At 44.0% G+C, this 17858-nt stretch overlaps 1 protein-coding gene and 2 long non-coding RNA genes across 3 annotated transcripts in view; all 3 read left to right on the forward strand.

Moving 5' to 3' along the window:
* The window catches only part of LOC146986584 (uncharacterized), a 387075-nt gene that overhangs the window by 363576 nt on the left and 5641 nt on the right, over nucleotides 1-17858 (forward strand). The gene's annotated exons all lie outside the window — the stretch shown is intronic.
* LOC146986599 (uncharacterized) lies at nucleotides 238-6378 on the forward strand. The gene is made up of 4 exons (XR_015036044.1): nucleotides 238-393; nucleotides 1548-1664; nucleotides 2845-2964; nucleotides 4420-6378. It is a non-coding gene; the product is annotated as an uncharacterized LOC146986599 (long non-coding RNA).
* Nucleotides 6390-7855, forward strand: LOC146986600 (uncharacterized). The gene is made up of 3 exons (XR_015036047.1): nucleotides 6390-6742; nucleotides 7074-7223; nucleotides 7713-7855. It is a non-coding gene; the product is annotated as an uncharacterized LOC146986600 (long non-coding RNA).

A 17858-nucleotide genomic window follows, 5' to 3' on the forward strand; every position in this document is an offset into this window, starting at 1 on the left:
TCTTTAAATCTCTCAGCAGCTCTTCTACCACAGCTGGATCTCAGCTCACTGTTTATTCATGGTGTCAGAGTTCACCTGTCCATACAGGTGTAATACCAGGAGTTACCCAGCAGGTGGCGCCACTCTACTGTAGAAAGTCACTTCCCCTCCCTCTGTCATCATAAACCATGGATTTATTACTGTATATTAATAGATCCATGCCATGAACGTGTGTGATTTCCAGTAAATACAGAGCAGAGGGAGGAGGGGAGAGTGAAACTGTTCAGACGCCATGTTAGAGTTTAGTTTTAGTTTTTATTATGGATCCCCATTAGTCCTCACCTTGGTAAGGACTATTCTTCCTGGGGTCCAGAGTGAACAGAGCAGAAGGAGAGAAACTGGAGTCTGAGACAAGTGAGTGTCAACACAATATTATTATTATTGTTGTTGTTGTTGTTGTTGTTATTCCTGTTCCTAGGAATTCTTTCTTTCTTTCTTCTTCTTCCGAGGAAGTCGTACTTCCCATGGGCGAAAACTAACCAAACTCTACAGAAACATCCTAGTCCTTGAGCCAAGACCCAAAATTTCACATATCGGTATCACCTGGGAGGGCAAATTCTAGTTGCGATTTTTTTTATTCCTATACACCCCTAGATTAAGTTTTGATATGATAGACCTTGCTGACTTGCAGCTTTATAGTATTTATCACCTCTTAAAGTAATAGACTGTTGCTGTTCAAAAACGAAAAAAGTGCCTTCCCTGGAAATCATCTTTCTTTCATCATATCCTCTTCTTTGGGTGTGTTTGAACTATTGGCCAGACATAGAGCCTAATAAACCCTCAAGTAATTTATAAGTAATTTATCTGATACAGGTGTATATAAGCTTCAATTAGCCGATGGTCAGGTCTAAATCATTGCAATGTATTTTCTAATTAAGGATACTTATAGATAGATGGCCTGTGGTTGTTGGGGAGGCCTGCCATAAAGTCTTGGAGGCATTCTGCCTAAAATTGCCCGGACCTGACCCAAAGCTGAACTTTTTTCACAGTGGTTTCATATCTACCTGCACAACAGTGAATAGCTTACTTAATCTGTGAAGCCACTGTTTAATTTCTACTTTCCAATTAGGTCAGTGCGGTAGATGACGGTCATTGGTCACAGCAGTCGTGGGTTCATTCCCCAACTGGTGCAAAATGAACATAATAAAGTCAAAGGTCTTGTCTTTCCATTCTACTGTTTGTTGCTCTGAATTTGCCTGAAGTTGCCCAAATTTGCCAAAAAATAGCCCGGACCCGACCCAACGCTGTGCAGCAGCTATAATGTTGTTGCTGTAGTGTCAGAGTGTGAGAGTCATTCACCTCGACACAACTTCTTCAAACTCAGAACAAACATCAAAGGTCAAAGGTCACGGTGACTGGATAAACATGGATTTAATGTCAAAGTACTATGAGTGGTGGAGGTCAACAACTGGATCAGACAAGGAAGTGGTTATAGTGTGTGTGTGTGTGTGTGTGTCCACTGATCAGTGATAAATGTGATGTGAATAAAAACATGTTTGTGTCTTCAGAGGTCAGAACCACAGACTGAGAGCAGAGTCTCCAGGATCCATCTGTCTGTCCATGAGGAGTGACTGGTCCAAACAACCTTGGTGGTTCAGATATGGATGGGGACCTTCAGAGTCACGGTAAGAAACCTGATAAAAACCTGAAACTGAGTGGTTACATCCCACCTTTCCGAAAATAGACTTCCATTCATCGTAATAGCGGGGTTTCCTTTTTTTCTAAAGACCCCGCTATTGGGGAAACCCCTCCATTCCGAAACCCCCCCACTCCGGACGGACAGTCAGAAAGGAAACGGAGGTTGCGTAGCATATTGATCCTTTTTTCCTTTTTGGGGTCAAACGGATCATGTGCATAATTAACTGCAAAACAAGCAAATACTTCATATTAATGACATATAATGTTCATTATACTTCTAGCCTGTCTAGCCTCAGGGTCTTTTTACTAAACTTAACCAACTCCTTTCTTCATTGCTTAAACCCATCCAAAGCGAAATGTATTTATTTTTTCTCCCCCAGTCTGCTGTCAGCAGGAGCGACAGCTGCAGCAGGGAGTTCAGCCGCCCTCGAGCGGATCGGGGGGGATGGGAGTATTTATTTTACTCTGTGGAGATCTCCCACAACGGAGTGGGAGAGAAAGCAAGTGGGACAGAACTGTCCAGTCCCTGAGCAGCGCGTGTTTCACAGACAGGCCACAACACAGAGTGTAAACAACGTCACATGGTTCAGCACCACGGACAGCTGCGGTCACTGTCATGTCACCACTGTGTAGTGTGAGGAAGGACAGAGGCACTGATGTTGCATTCAGGTGCAGTCAGACACCTGAATGACGCTGTCGGCAAACCAACCGGATGTCATTTTACTTGACGAGAGAAAGACGGTAAAAAATAAAAATAAAATGTGGGTCAGGTAAACAATACGACATCACCATGACAACATATTGTCAGGCCTGTATTGTTTTGCCTCGTGCTGGCGGACCACTTGTTTACATAGACGCTTGTTTATCCTGTTACATGCAGCGTCTGTTGTCTGTCTGACGTCTGCCCGATTTCACGTGAATGCAACATCAAGAATACGTTCAGATATGCAACCGCACCGCTAGATGGGGGCAATTCCTACGTACTGGGGCTTTAAGGTTTTAGGGTTAGGAGCTAGGGAACACATTATGTCAATGAGTGTCCTCACAAAGATAGCATTACAAGCGTGTGTGTATGTGTGTGACATTACTGAAAAGGACTTCCTGGTTTGTGTGTGTGTGTGTCCACACGATCAATGTGATGTGAATACAACATGTTTGTGTTTGCAGAGGTCAGAACCACAGACTGAGAGTAGAGTCTCCAGGATCCATCTGTCTGTCCATGAAGAGTGACTGGTCCAAAGAGCTTAATCCAGAATTCAGTTCTGGACCTGGACCTTCAAAGTCACGGTAAGAGACGGTTTCTACTACTAACACATTTGCACAAATTGTACAAGTAACTGTAAGTAGGACCACAAAGTTGTCAGCAAAGTGTAAAATAGTGAAACAGTATTACACAAATAACAATCTCAACACATACAGTGTTATCACAACTATGAAAAAGTTCTCTTCAGCTATAGCCAATGAATATTATGCATCTGAACAGTGTAGCCGACCAATTGGGATGAAAAAATATGAACACTTCTTTTAGAGTTTTAAATCACACTGTTAACGCACTGTCAAAACAGTTTGTTGTATAACTCATCACATCAAAACTGAAATGCAACCTTTCCCTACAAACGGAGGGAAATATGTCTGGAAAAAAAGAAAAACCATACCCATTACAAAGTATTTTTAAAAACACTCTGAATTGTGTTTTGAGGAATATTTGTTGAGTCTAGTACAGTAATTGTCTCTTGGAGCATAAAAAACGCCCAACATTCGAAAGAGACATTTTTTACATGCTATATGTTTTGTGCCATTGTTCCTCCACAATATGGCACAAGGCCATTTGTTGGTCATCGTTGTGTGTCGTTACTGGGAGCTTTGAAGTTTGATATACAGATTTTGGACTTTGGGGGACATCTTGTCAATCATCTGATTGTAAACAAGAAAGATAAGATTTCCCAACATGTCAAACTATTCCTTTGAACTTGTATAATCAACTAAGCCCTTCTTACTTAAAGTCCCACTCCCGCGACCCTTTTCGGCCATTTTAAAACCAGCTCATTAGCCATGCACATTAGCAATGCACCTCTGGAGGGTGGGCGGAGACTGCGCTGCTCTGCACCCGCCCAGCCACCTCCTCGCACCCCACCCCCCGCTTGCTGACAGCTGGACATTGTACAATTACAGATTCAGCGCGTTTAGCATAAAACTCCACACTGGGATTCGATCCCAGACTGGAGCATAGTCCTTGCTCACAATGCCAGCTGCTCTACCAGGTGAGCTATACCTGTTATACCTTGACAGCTACACTGAGCTGTCAAGCCTTTCACCTCTGAGCCAGATGCAAGCAGGGCGGGAGCTTGTAGCACTAGTGCCCTCCCCTGGAGCTGTGACACCCTCAACTCCAGTCTCCCTGAAACTGCCAGTTTGCGTCTGCCATTGGTTCACAGCAGTTTGAAGGCAGAAAAACTCTGAAATGCAATTTTGCACTTCCTTTTCTGCTGATATGTGCTCTAACACAAGAAAAATGCCACAGGAACATGTGAAAAGCTCAAAAAACACGATTTTCACGGGAGTGGGTCTTTAAAGAAAAAAAAAAGAAGTTCAATCCAATATGTTGTGTATTGTTGCTGGGAATTACATAATATCCAATAGGTAATGATAATAAATACTGTACATATCAGCAGTCCAACCATGGTTCAGGTGTTATGGTTGTTCTAACAACAAACAACAAACAAAAATCTCTCTTTTTTTTAGTACACATAATCTAGGAAAAGGCAACGAGAGATGGAGAGCGGAGGAGGAGAAGAAGAGGAGACAAGGAGGCGAAGAGAACAGGAAAAGAGAGGAGAGGGGAGGAAAAGAAGAGGAGACGAGAAGGAGAAGATGGAAGGAAGAGAGAGGAGAAGGAGAGGGGAGGAGAAGAGAGAGGTCTAAGAGAGGAGAAAGGGAGAAGAAGAGATGAGGTGAAGTGAAGATGGGAGACAACGAGAAGAGAAAAAGCAAAGAGAGGGGAGGAAAAGAAGAGGAGACGAGGAGGAGAAGATGGGAGGAAGAGAGGGGAGAAGAAGAGGAGACGAGCAGAAGAGTGGAGGAGGAAAACAAGAAGACAAGGAGAGGAGAGAAGGAAAAGAGAGGAGACGTGTGACTTTGTGACATGCCATGCAACAAGATGAGACTGTTGTTCACTCATGACGGACAAATATGGACACATATGCAGACACACACGTAATCTGTTGTGACTGTCAGGAGCTAGACTGCAGCTCTGTATTACTACCTGCTGTTGTAATATGTTGTGTCAAAATGTCACTGGAAAAAAAGTATGATGAAGATAATGTATTCTGTGGGTAACGGGGGCGGGACTAGATAAGCTTTTGCTTTTCCCGCTTTCCCTTTCGCACTGCAGGCAATTAAATGATGACAGTCCAGGGAATAAAGTTAAACGGTTTTATTACAAAGGTTCTGCTTGACAGGTTACAATACAGGCCCACTTTCATCTCCTCGGTTTACGTCATCAATATCACTAGCAAGGCAAGGATTACGTATCACAAACCACTCTTTTGCACACTTCAAAAGGTTTACACACTCAGTGAAATAACACAGATTTGCCACATTTTTCATGGGCGCAACCCAAGATACTTAGCTCTGCTGCTCACCCCACAAATGCATGTTCCTTACAAGTGTGGCACCATTTAAAAGGGTAATAAACAGGCTTTCCACCACTATAAGATTTATTTCCTAAAAGAATTGTTACAACAAAGAAATAATCTACCAAACACAAATTTCCTTACTTTTTGTGCAAAGTTTAAATCAAATCAAATCAAATTTCAGTTCATTTCTCAGTTGACGTATAAAGAGACCCCGTGGAGTTTGCTTTTGGTTATAAAAGAGTCTCATATTAATGTGGATGAATCTACATTACCCACACTTGTTAATGGGTTCATTTTAGATAAATATATCGTTATGTCTTTATAGTTTCCTACTTTCGGTTTCCCGGACGCTGCCCGGTGGGTCATGGGAATAACGCCGCTGGATCGCTGTTCATGGTCGGAACTACGACGGTATCTGATCGTCTTCGGACCTCCGACGTTCATTCTTGATTAATGAAAACATTCTTGGCAAATGTTTTCGCTTTAGTTCATCTTGCGCTGGTCCAAGAATTTCACCGTGCGCACGGAGGCTCATGGGAAATGTAGTGTGAAAAACTTCTTTCCAAAACTCCTCCTAGTCCCTTTAATTCAATTTTAAACTTAAAATGAAGTTTCCCGGGGCGTCGAGTGGCGCAGGAGGTTAAGCAGGCGCCCCATGGAGAGGCTACAGTCCTCAATGCAGGTGGCCCCGGTTCGAATCCCGCATTGGGCACTCTTTCCTGCATGTCATTCCCCCTCTCTCTGTCTCCCTGTTTCCTGTCTCTCTCAACTATACTACCAGTAAAGGCATGAAAAGCCAAAAAAAAAATACTTAAAAAAGACATTTCTCGTGTTTATTTTTATGTTTTTTATTAGTTTATAAGTCTTTCCTTTTTTTTCTTTTTTCCATTTGTTACAGTGGTAAAGAAATTGTATCTTTAACAGATTTTATTTTATTTTATTTTGTAGATATGTTCTATTTACTTGTTTTCTCTGCACTGTCTTAATTCCATTATAGGTTTATTTGCTGTAGCAAAACATATTTTTTATTTTATTTGCAAAAATGTACCATTACATTATACGTTTAAATTACAACACTTAGACACAAAGTTGATGACAACATGTGTGATGAATAAGACAGAGAACAGACTGAGCTGTAACTTGTAGTGGAGTGTCTTTAAATCTCTCAGCAGCTCTTCTACCACAGCTGGATCTCAGCTCACTGTTTATTCATGGTGTCAGAGTTCACCTGTCCATACAGGTGTAATACCAAGAGCTACCCAGCAGGTGGCGCCACTCTACTGTAGAAAGAGACTTCCCCTCCCTCTGTCGCCATGAACTTGTGTGATTTCCTGTAAACAAAGAGCAGAGGGAGGAGATGAAAGTGAAACTGTTCAGACGCCATTCTAGAGTGAACGGAGCAGAAGGTGAGAAACTGAAGTCTGAGACAAGTGAGTGTCAACACAACATTGTTTATGTTGTTGTTGTGTCAGAGTGTGAGAGTCAGTGTGTCTGTGTGGACTGTGGAGGGAAGAAGAGTCAGACGTAGTCCGTACATACGTCAGCACATTGTCTTAGATTCACCTCCACACAACTTCTTCAAACTCAGAACAAACATCAAAGGTCAAAGGTCACGGTGACTGGATAAACATGGATTTAATGTCAAAGTACTATGAGTGATGGAGGTCAACAACTGGATCAAACAAGGAAGTGATTATAGTTTGTCCTCGTGGATTTGGGTGTGTCTTCATTCTGTGTGTGTGTTACTGGTTTCCCTCTCAGACTGACTGAAGTCCTGAAGATGAGTGTTAATGTGGAGAAACAGGAGAACAGATCAAAGTCTCCAGAATCCATCTGTCTGTCTCTGAAGAGTGACTGGTCCAAACATGAACCTATTTACTTCAGTTCTGGACCTGGACCTGGACCTTTAGAGTCACGGTAAGAGACGGTGTCCTCTGTAAACTAAGCTGAAGATGATTCAGTCATTAGACGGAAACAGAGATAAGTACATTATTAAGATGTTTACCTTAAATGAACTATGCTTTTATAAAACATGTTACGAAAGACCTGAAGTTTCTTGATAAAATACCTGCAATTTCAACAATATGATGCCTCTTCTGTCTACTATATAATTTTCACACATGTAAAATTCATCCCGCTTTTTTTGCCCTGTGCACGTTTGACACTCCTGGTCTAAGTTCAGAGGATGTTGCATGGTTCCCCTTTAAGGTAAAAGATAAACAGAGACAGAAACCGGACCAGTTCAAGACCAGGTCTTCATTCAGCTCATCTCTCTACACTCGTCTTCCTCTACTTTCTCTCTCTCTGCTCCTCTGCTTACTGAAGCCCCGCCCCCTTGAGGAGGTTAACCAATCAGAGCTCAGATGTGGGCATATTGTTGATCCAGAAATGTCTTGACAGGAGGAAGAGGAGAGGTGTCTCTGTGAACCAGCAGCTGTCCTGCTGTGGTCTCTGTCAGGACGTCCTGAAGGATCCAGTCTCCACCAGCTGTGGACACTGTTTCTGCAGACAGTGCTTCACCTCAGACTGGGACCAGTCTGGTTCTTCAGGACCCAGAACCAGAGGTGAGCTACAGACAGCCAATCAGAGCAGCTGTGCACAAAGTGAGATCTGTCTGCTGATGTGGTCATTTGTGAAACCAGGACCTGTTGTTTTCTCCAGAGTCATTGTTCCATCACACGGCACTTACATTTAACTCATTGAGTGCCGCGCTCCTTTCCAAAGTTTTAGTCAAGTGTACTGGCAATTTAGACCATTTTTGACGATTTTTGTAGAGCCACAGTGTATTCTATATTATTGTCACCAACACATACTGTGGCTCATTTAAAAGGTGAAACTTTATGCTTCAAATGGCCACAAACCGTTTGTTGCTACGTGCCTCCGTTCCTGAGAAAAGTCAAGCTAAACATGGCTGGGTTTCACCAAAATCCCTCCTTTTTTTCTAGAAAAGGAGATAGAGCGTCTTTTATGAAAGGTGCTCTGTTTGTGTCTGTCGCTCTTCTGACACTCGCATTTCTGGATCAAAGGGCTTGTGTAAGATAAATATATACAACAATTGTTGTTCTATTCACAAAACCACCATCGGGGGCGGGGGGTGCGCCACTAAACAACAATAACACAGACGCACCGTGCCGTGTCACAGCCTCTCGCCGCGGAATGTGATGGTCTCTCGGCCACAGCAGGTCGGGAACACCGGCCCCAACGGTGGTCGCGGTCCTTCTGTGGTACGGGTCGTGCCGGCGGCCTGCTTTAGCCCAGAGACCATCACATTTTACCGCGGGAGGACCTTGGGGAGGACACGGTGTTGCTCCAGATGAAGACCGGGCGGGACTGTCGGCTGAGAGCTTCCTGTTTCTGCTCCGAGCTGCTGGAGCCTCGCGGGTGAGAGCGGAGCAGCTGCTGCATCCACATGCAGAACTCCGTTTGCAGAAGCCGAGTTATGATGAAAACTTCCAGATCATGAGCTGTCATGAGTTTTTGATCGTCATCTATTTCAGTTCTGCTCGTCGTAGAGTCCCCAAATTTACACATAAAGGTGTGTTAAAGTGTCTATTTTCATAATTTAAAAAAAAGCAAAAAACGAGAAATTACGTTTTTGGCACTCAACGCATGGGAACGAAAAATGAGAAATTACGTGGTTGGCACTCAATGAGTTAAGATGATGAACTAGGGCTGAAACGATTCCTCGAGTAATTCGAGTACCTCGATTACAAAAAATGGTCAGAGGAAAAGACCGGGGGGGGGGGAGCGGACATACGGGTGTTTGACTGAGGGAGAAAAAGGCGATAAAAAGACAGAAGATGTCGAAAGTGTGGGAGCATTTCTGACTGAACAGAAAGGAGAACACTGTGACGTGTATTCGTTGTAACGCGGCCCTTGCATACCACAACAGCACGTCTTCCATGTTGCAGCATCTCCGCAGAAAACATTTTTGATATCTTGAAAGTAATTTAATTTAATTTATTTTTGATATCTTGAAAGTAATTTAATTTTATTTATTTTTATTTGTGTTTTATTTATTCTTATTTATGTTAGCAGTCGCCTCTTTGGTAATGTTTCAAGACCAGAAAATACTTGCTTGTGAATTTAAGAAATAAAAACAGTTGATTCTATAAAAGGAAACCAACTGGTCATTCATTATTAAAGCAGAAGTAAGCAATATTTTTGTGTTAATATAAGTCTTAAATAGTTATATCTTCCGACAGCAATCACTTACATAGAGTGTTTGGACCGAAACACGGGTCTGTCAGTCACTCTGCTCTGCTCTGAGCCGAGGAGAAAACTTTTCTCGTATCCTACAATTTTTATCCAATGAGGAGAGAGAACGGCATGCAGGGCTGTGTGTGCAGCCAAGGGATGCGCCTGAATGTGGTGACGTAGGGACGAGGACTGTTATGGTGCGTTCAAGGCAACTCGTAACTCGTGTGTTTTTCTGACCTGTGAAGTCGTACCAGTTCGATCTGGTACGAGTTCATGGGTCGGAAGTTACGAGTGGCCGTTATAGTGACTTTCACAGGTAAAACAGGTCGGAAAAACATGAGTGGGTTGCCTGGAACGCTACAAAGTCGTAAGTTGTGACTTGAAGCTGTAATTTACGGTTTCAAAAGCCTGCCTGGAACGCAGCATTAGCCAAAACGACCGGATCGCTTACTTCTGCTTTATGGGAAATATGTTATTTTCTCTTGTGTATTCATAATTGCTCTTTAACCAAGCAAAAATATGTTTTATCCGATTACTCGATTAATCGATGTAATTTTCAGTAGAGTACTCGATTACTAAAATATTCGATAGCTGCAGCCCTAATTCAAACCTTCTCTTTGTTGTCTGTAGTTTTTCTGTAGCTGATGAAAATAATCTGATCAGATTGTCAGACTCTCTGTCTTCAGTCTGACTCTCTCTTCTCTCTCAGCAGATTGTGGTCTGCAGGAGGTTTTAGATCAACATAAGATCAGTCTGAGGAGCAGATGTGAACGAGTGACTGAAGGAATTGAGGGAACAGGAAGTAGAACAGGAAGTGGAACCCTCCTCAACAGGATCTACACTGAGCTCTACATCACAGAGGGACAGAGTGAAGAGGTTAATACCCAACATGAGGTGAGACAGCTGGAGACAACGACAGTCTCACCTGTCCAACAGAGAGTGGACGTCTCTACGGTCTCACCTGTCCAACAGAGACCCATCAGAGTGGTTCTGACCAACGGCGTCGCTGGCGTTGGAAAAACCTTCTGGGTGCAGAAGTTCACTCTGGACTGGGCCGAGGGCTTGGAGAACCAAGATGTCAGTCTGCTGGTTCCTCTTTCGTTCAGGGAGCTGAACCTGATCAGAGATCAGCGGTTGAGTCTTCTCAGGCTGCTCCATGTTTTCCATCCAACATTACAGAAGGTCACAGCAGAGCAGCTGGCTGTCTGTAAACTTCTCTTCATCTTTGACGGCCTGGATGAAAGCCGACTGTCACTGGACTTCAACAACAGGGAAGTTGTGTCTGATGTCACACAGACGTCATCAGTCAACGTGCTGCTGACAAACCTCATCCAGGGGAATCTGCTTCCCTCGGCTCTGGTCTGGATCACCTCCAGGCCTGCAGCAGCCAATCAGATCCCTTCTACATGTGTTGACAGGGTAACAGAGGTCCGAGGCTTCACTGACGCCCAGATGGAGGAGTACTTCAGGAGGAGGTCCAGTGATGAAGATCTGTCCAGAAGAATCATCTCACACATCAAGATGTCCAGGACCCTCCACATCATGTGTCAAGTCCCAGTCTTCTGCTGGATCAGTGCTACAGTTCTGGAGCACATGTTGACCACAGACCAGAGAGGAGAGCTGCCCAAGACCACGACTGACCTGTTCTCACACTTCCTGCTGGTCCAGACAAAGAGGAAGAAGAACAAGTACGCTGAAGGACATGAGACGAGTCCACAGGAGCTGACGGAGGCCGACAGGGAAGTTCTTCTGAAGCTGGGGAGGCTGGCGTTTGAACAGCTGGAGGAAGGAAACATCATGTTCTACCAAGAAGACCTGGAGCAGTGTGGTCTGGATGTCACAGAGGCCTTGGTGAACTCAGGACTCTGTACTGAGATCTTCAAAAGAGAGAGTGTGATCTTCCAGAAAACAGTCTACTGCTTTGTTCATCTGAGTGTTCAGGAGTTTCTGGCTGCAGTCTACATGTTCCACTGTTTCACCAACAAGAACACACAGGTCCTCAAGAAGTTCCTGGGAAAAGACTTCGAAGAGAGAGAGAAGAGCACAATGCCTTTCTTTCATAGATCCAATGCAAGCAGTCCTCCACAGATCAATAAGAGTCATCCATTGATCAATAACAGTCCTCTAACCCTGGATGTCTTCCTGCAGGGAGCCATGCAGAAATCCCTCCGCAGTAGAAATGGTCACCTGGACCTGTTTGTTCGCTTCCTTCATGGCCTCTCTCTGGAGTCAAACCAGAGGCTGTTAGGAGGTCTGCTGGGTCAGACAGACAACAGTCCAGAAACCATCCAGAGAACCATCAACAACCTGAAGGAGATGAAGACTGATGAAATCTCTCCTGACAGAAGCATCAACATCTTCCACTGTCTGACGGAGATAAAGGACCAGTCAGTTCATCAGCAGATCCAACAGTTCCTCAAGTCAGAGAACAGATCAAAGAAACTCTCTGAGATCCAGTGTTCAGCTCTGGCCTACATGCTGCAGATGTCAGAGCAGGTTCTGGATGAGTTGGACCTGGAGAAGTACAACACATCAGTGGAGGGACGACGAAGACTGATCCCAGCTGTGAGGAAATGCAGGAAGGCTCAGTGAGTCCAGACATAATTAATGTAGGCCCGGTTTTGCAGACAAGGCTTAAGTCAAGTTCCAGACTGAAATGCTGTTTGACCTTGCTTAACTTAAAAAAAAAAAAAAAAAAAGTATGATAAAGATAGATAATGTGTCCTGTGATGATGTGTGATGTTGATGATCTAATTTGACTTCCCCGAAATAAACAAATAAATAAAATAAATTACTTGCACAGACTTATCTTAAAATAGTACAACATATATAAATAGTGTGCTTAAGTGGAGACACTACAGGTGAATAGGGTACACTATCTGCTGTGAGAAATCCATTAAAGAGAAAAAAACGGGTCTGGATCAAGTTGCGGAGGAGTCGACATTGAGTTCAGACGCTGTTTCATTTGTCCCACCTCCTCTTCTTCATTGGCTGTGGGCGACGTGTTTGCAGTTGGGTCGGTAACCAGTACACACGACCCGACTGCGTCCAGAATCAGCTCAAAGAAATCAAACATGTTTGAATTGCTGCGACTGAAGTCGGGCGGCATCTGTTCTCCTCACACACTTGCCGATTTGAGTCTGTTCCCCATTACACACTAACAAATTTCCACTCCGACTCGCCAGGCCAACTGTCCCCAACTAGTGCTGACTGGTGCAGATAGACCTGACTGAGAATCATGGGTAAAATCAGGCAGAAAATCGTGTAGTGTGTCCCCAGCTTAAGACAAATGTAAGCCATGCTCATGCAAGCCACTTAAATGACCTAGCTTTACTAGTCTGACTTAGGCCTACTCCTGACTATAAGCCTTGTTTGCGAAACCGGGCCATAATTATTGTTTAGTAGTTTTGATCAGTAGTTCACATAAACAGAGTTTGAAAACATTCCAGAAGGGATAAAATAGAGTGAGCAGACTTTGCTTCAGGGTCCCGTCCTGTGACAGTGATGAGGATCATTGTTTCCTCTCAAACTCAGTCAGAGAAGATGAGCTGAAGCTCAGATGTTTATCACATCATCATGCTCTGTCATCAGATGCATCAACTGTGTTTTTACTGCAACTTTCATCTGGTTTGATTCTGACACATTTGATATTTTCTCTCTTCACAGACTTGTTCGTTGTGAACTCTCAGAGAGTCACTGTGAAGTCGTGGCCTCAGCTCTGAAGTCCAACCCCTCCCACCTGACAGAACTGGACCTGAGTGAAAACAAACTGAGTGATTCATCAGCGAAGGTTCTGTGTGCTGGACTGGAGAGTCCAAACTGTAGACTGGAGACTCTGAGGTGAGTTCTGGACCTGTTGGACTTTTGTCTTTGTTCAGTTCAAATGTGTGAAGTTCAGTTTGAAGCAGCGAGCCAGCGACTGATTGTGACTCCATGTTACTGCAGCTGGTAGAAGGTGAAGGGTCGGAGGTCACTCAGAGGTCAGTGTAATTGAATTGAATTAACTTTATTAATCCTAGAAGGAGGGAAATGAGTTTGTCCCAGCATCACACAACAATAAAAAGCAAATACACAATATAAAAATAGACAGATAAATACTCCAGGCACACACACAACAATCATTCATTAAAAATATGGTCAGCTAGAATGCCCGGGTCTGGAGGCTACATATGTGTTATAAAGTCTGATGGCCTCAGGCAGAAATTACGTACTGTAGCGCTCCCATGCGCATCTTGGCTGCCGGAGTCTTTGGCTGTGGCAGCTCCTCAGGCCGTCCAGGGTGCTGTGGAGGGGGTGGGAGACATTGTCCATGATGGATTTGATTTTCCCAAGCATTCTGTGTCTCACCACCTCCTCCAGTGGAGCCAGCCTGGTCCCCACAACTGATCCAGCCTTTTTTATGAGTTTGTTAATTTAATTGGAGTCCTTCGCCTTTATTCCCACACCCCAGTACACTGATGCGAAGAAGATGGTGCTTGCCACTACCGACTGATAGAACATTTGGAGCATCTTACTGCAGATGTTAAAGGACCTGAGTTTACGGAGGAAGTAAAGCCTGCTCAAGCCTTTTTTGTACAGTACCTCGGTGTTTAGGGACCACTGCAACTTGCAGTCAAGGTTCACACCGAGGTACTTGTACGATGTTACCTGCTCCACATCTGTTCCCGAGATGGAAATCGGCAGTGGTGATGTGTTTGTGCGGCTGAAGTTGACCACCATCTGCTTGGTTTTGTTGATCAGCTGTAGATGGTTCTCCCCACACCAGCTCACAAAGTCAGCCACCAGGTTCCTGTACTCCTCCTCCTGTCCCTTCTCCCCACACCCCACTATAGCCGTGTCATCTGAATACTTTTGCAGGTGACACGACTTGGAACAGTACTTAAAGTCCACAGTGTAGGTGGTGAAGAGGAATGGAGAGAGAACAGTTCCTGGGCTGGTAAGCGAACTGCAGAGGGTCTTGGGCTGCACATACTTGTGTCCTCAGGTGTGTCAAAACCAACCTCTCCATGACCTTCATGGTGTGGGAGATCAGAGCTATGGGCCTGTAGTCGTTCAGTGCAGTGGGGTGTACTGTCTTAGGCACTAGGACCAGGCATGATGTTTTCCACAGCTCTGGGACTCTTCGGTGCTGCAGGGTCATGGTGAAAAGGTGCTGCAGAACTCCACACAGCTGGCTGGCGCAGGCCTTCAACACTCTTGGGCTGATGTTATCTGGGACTTCCCAGGGTGAAGCCTCTCCAACTCTTTTCTCACCTGGTCCAAGGAGATGTTAAAGCTGGTTGTACAGTCTGAAGGTGAGTGAGGAGGAGAGGTCTGCCCCAGGGACTGCAGGCTGCTGCTGGGGAGTGGTAGATGGGATTGCAGAGAGATGGCAGAGCTACTACTACTGCTACTGGGGGAGGGGGAATCAAACCTATTAAAAAGTGATTTAATTCATTAGCCCACTTAAGGTTCCCCCCAACTGAGTTGTTGTCTTTCCTGTCCAGGCTGGTGATTTCTCTAATCCCACTCCAAACAGCCTTTACATTGTTATTATTCAGTTTCTCAGTTTATTCAGAGACGTTTCTGGGTGGAGAGAGACGGTGTTTTCTCTGACAAAGCTCAGGTGAAGCTACTGCAGCAGAGTAGAAGGCTCAGGGCTGCTAGCTGCACTAGCTGTCTCTGATGCTGCTGAGTGCTAGCACGTCTCTCTCTCTCTCAGCAGCAGCAGTCAGGAGGACAAAAGAAAGAAATACAGTCTGAGTGAAGCGCTGGAGCTGCAGACCGATTCCTGACCGTCACTGACAACTAAAGCCTCGACTGGTAACAAGTATGAGGACCGTTGTGGGGAGCTAGCTCGATGCTAAATCCGGCTAGTGGTAGTGGTTAGCATCCACCGCTAACACCGTCTTCCCAGCTCGGCTCTCCTGTTTAAAAAACAAAACAAAACATGTGACACCAGAGGCTCCTGTTGGTGACGGCAGGTATCGGCCCAGACTATTTCGTTTCCTCTGCGGTCTTGACTGCTGCTGTCAGGGGCAGGAGGCTAGTCTACACAGTTGAGCCAGCCCAGCTTGAATGTTTTGTTTACAAACTGCAACGAACAAAACTCCATTTTGCATATTTAATTAGTTTCCTTTATACACACTTATGTCCCTACTGATTTAAATCAGTTTAAATTCAGTTAAACTGAGTTTTACTAAACTGAGATTAATTTTAAATGGTGCAACAGAGCTCTGCTTAATTTTAAACATGGATTAACTCATTTTAAACTGAGTTTTACTAATCTCTGATTAGAGCTAATCTTAGATTAAATTAAACCTTGTTGGTGCAATCCAGCCTAAGTAAAGTCTTAAGCCCACTTGTGACCCACGGTTTGTTATTTGGGTAGCATCTGAGTGGGGATGGAGCTGTCCACACAGAAGCCAATAAAGTCAGAGATAGAGACCGTAAGACTGTCTATATCCTCCACATGAGCTATATAGAAAGTTTCCCAATCGGTGGCTTCCAATGCACCACTGAGTGTCTCTACACCCTTGGGGGACCACTCCCTCCCTATCTTTACTGTAGCTTGTTGTTGTTTAACCACAGGTTTATATTCAGGTGTAAGTAGGACCAGGTTGTGGTTAAAGGATAAAACCTTTGGGATGTTTTGTGAGAAGGTCTGCTGTGACGGAGTGGATGACGTCACAGGCAGCGTCAGCTTTCCCGGAAGGAGGGATGTAAACAGCGATGACAATAACATTTGTAAATTCCCTTGGAAGATAGTAAGGGTGCATTCCGATGGAAATGAGCTCGATATTGGGGTTGCATAGACGCTTTTTAACGTGGATGTGCCCCGTATTGCACCAGCTGGAGTTCACCAGGACAGTCAGTCTGTCAAACTTTATTCCATGCAGGTTTACATTCCTCAATGCGATCAGCTAATCACGCAAGTACACAATGCCAGGAGTGCAACAGGCATGGCTGCTCGTGGTGAGGAGTCCCAGCACAAAGCTCAGTAAGATAAAGGGGTGGTTAATTGGCCCAATTTCCCGATTCGATTCGATTACGATTATTGAAGTCTCGATTCGATTACAGACCGATTTTCGATTATTAACGATTATCGATTCGATTTTCGATTATTAATGATTATTGTTATGATTATTATCAGTCAGTTGCTGAATTATTATTAGCCTATTTTTATTTATTGAAAACCACAGATTAATTTTCTCTTTGTGCGTTGATTGCTTGTTGGCTCATTTTTTGATTCTTGGATTTTTTGTTACAATAAGTTACTTTAACTGATCATGGACCCTTTGTATTTTTGGAAGTGTCACAAAGGAGATTTAAATTAGTAAGTCTATTTTTTTGAAAGACAGATGCAACACATATTTTACTGTAGCCTTTAGATAATGTACACAGTTATAAAAACAGAACACAACACACGTAACTAGTGATCAAATAATATTGCTCTGGAACAACCAGCTTGCACACATTTTACTTTAGCCTACTGTTATAAAAACAGAGCACGCTGTGTAACTTCAACTTCAGTGATCAAATCATTGCTCTGGAGCAACCAGATTCTTATGGAGGAAGACCAGCTGGTCCACATGTTGTGACGTGTTAACAGCGCTAAAGCCAGAATTAAAACAGTTTTTAGCAGCTTTACTGCTATGGTTGTAGCGATGCTAATTTCTGTTAGCCCGTCTATGGTGTTTTACATTATACAACGTTAGCATTAAGCTAGCGGACTTTATGCTTCAAAAGCAAGCTCACTGCTGTCTGTCCCATAGAAAAACATGACAGCGGCAGCCTAGTTTGGAACATGAACCACGTGACCGCGCTGGCGGCGACATCAAAAGCTGTCGCCACTCAATTGTATCGATCTTTGTCTCGCTCCGGCACCGTTAGCACCTTGTTAGCACCTTGTTAGTGCAGACACACTTGCTCGCTGGCTCAGTTACACGGCGTCTTGTTATGACAGACAGACCGCTCCACCTTGTGGTTAAATCCTGTATGACATCCAGTAACAGGAGGACTCGCCTTTGTATTACAATTTGAAAAATTGAAAAAAAAAAAAAAAAAAAAATTGAAAATTTTTTTTTTGTGAAAAATATAAATAATCGATTTTTGGAAAATTAATAATCGATTCATAATCAGTCATTTAATAATCGCGATTAATCGATTATCGATTTTTTTCACCACCCCTACAATCCACCCAGCCATCTTCATAGCTCCAAATAGTGCAGACAGGTTTAAAAGTCCATAAATCACTCGATCACGCGCACAGGTTAAAAACAACAGCACACAATCAGCAATCAATTGCTGCTAGGGACAGGCAGCCGCTGTCACGGCGCCATGACAAAGCTAAACAATGACGATGAC

This window comes from Trachurus japonicus, chromosome 6 (genome assembly GCF_045865225.1).
Source record: "Trachurus japonicus isolate A0001 chromosome 6, Traja_1.0".
Classification (NCBI taxonomy): domain Eukaryota; kingdom Metazoa; phylum Chordata; class Actinopteri; order Carangiformes; family Carangidae; genus Trachurus; species Trachurus japonicus.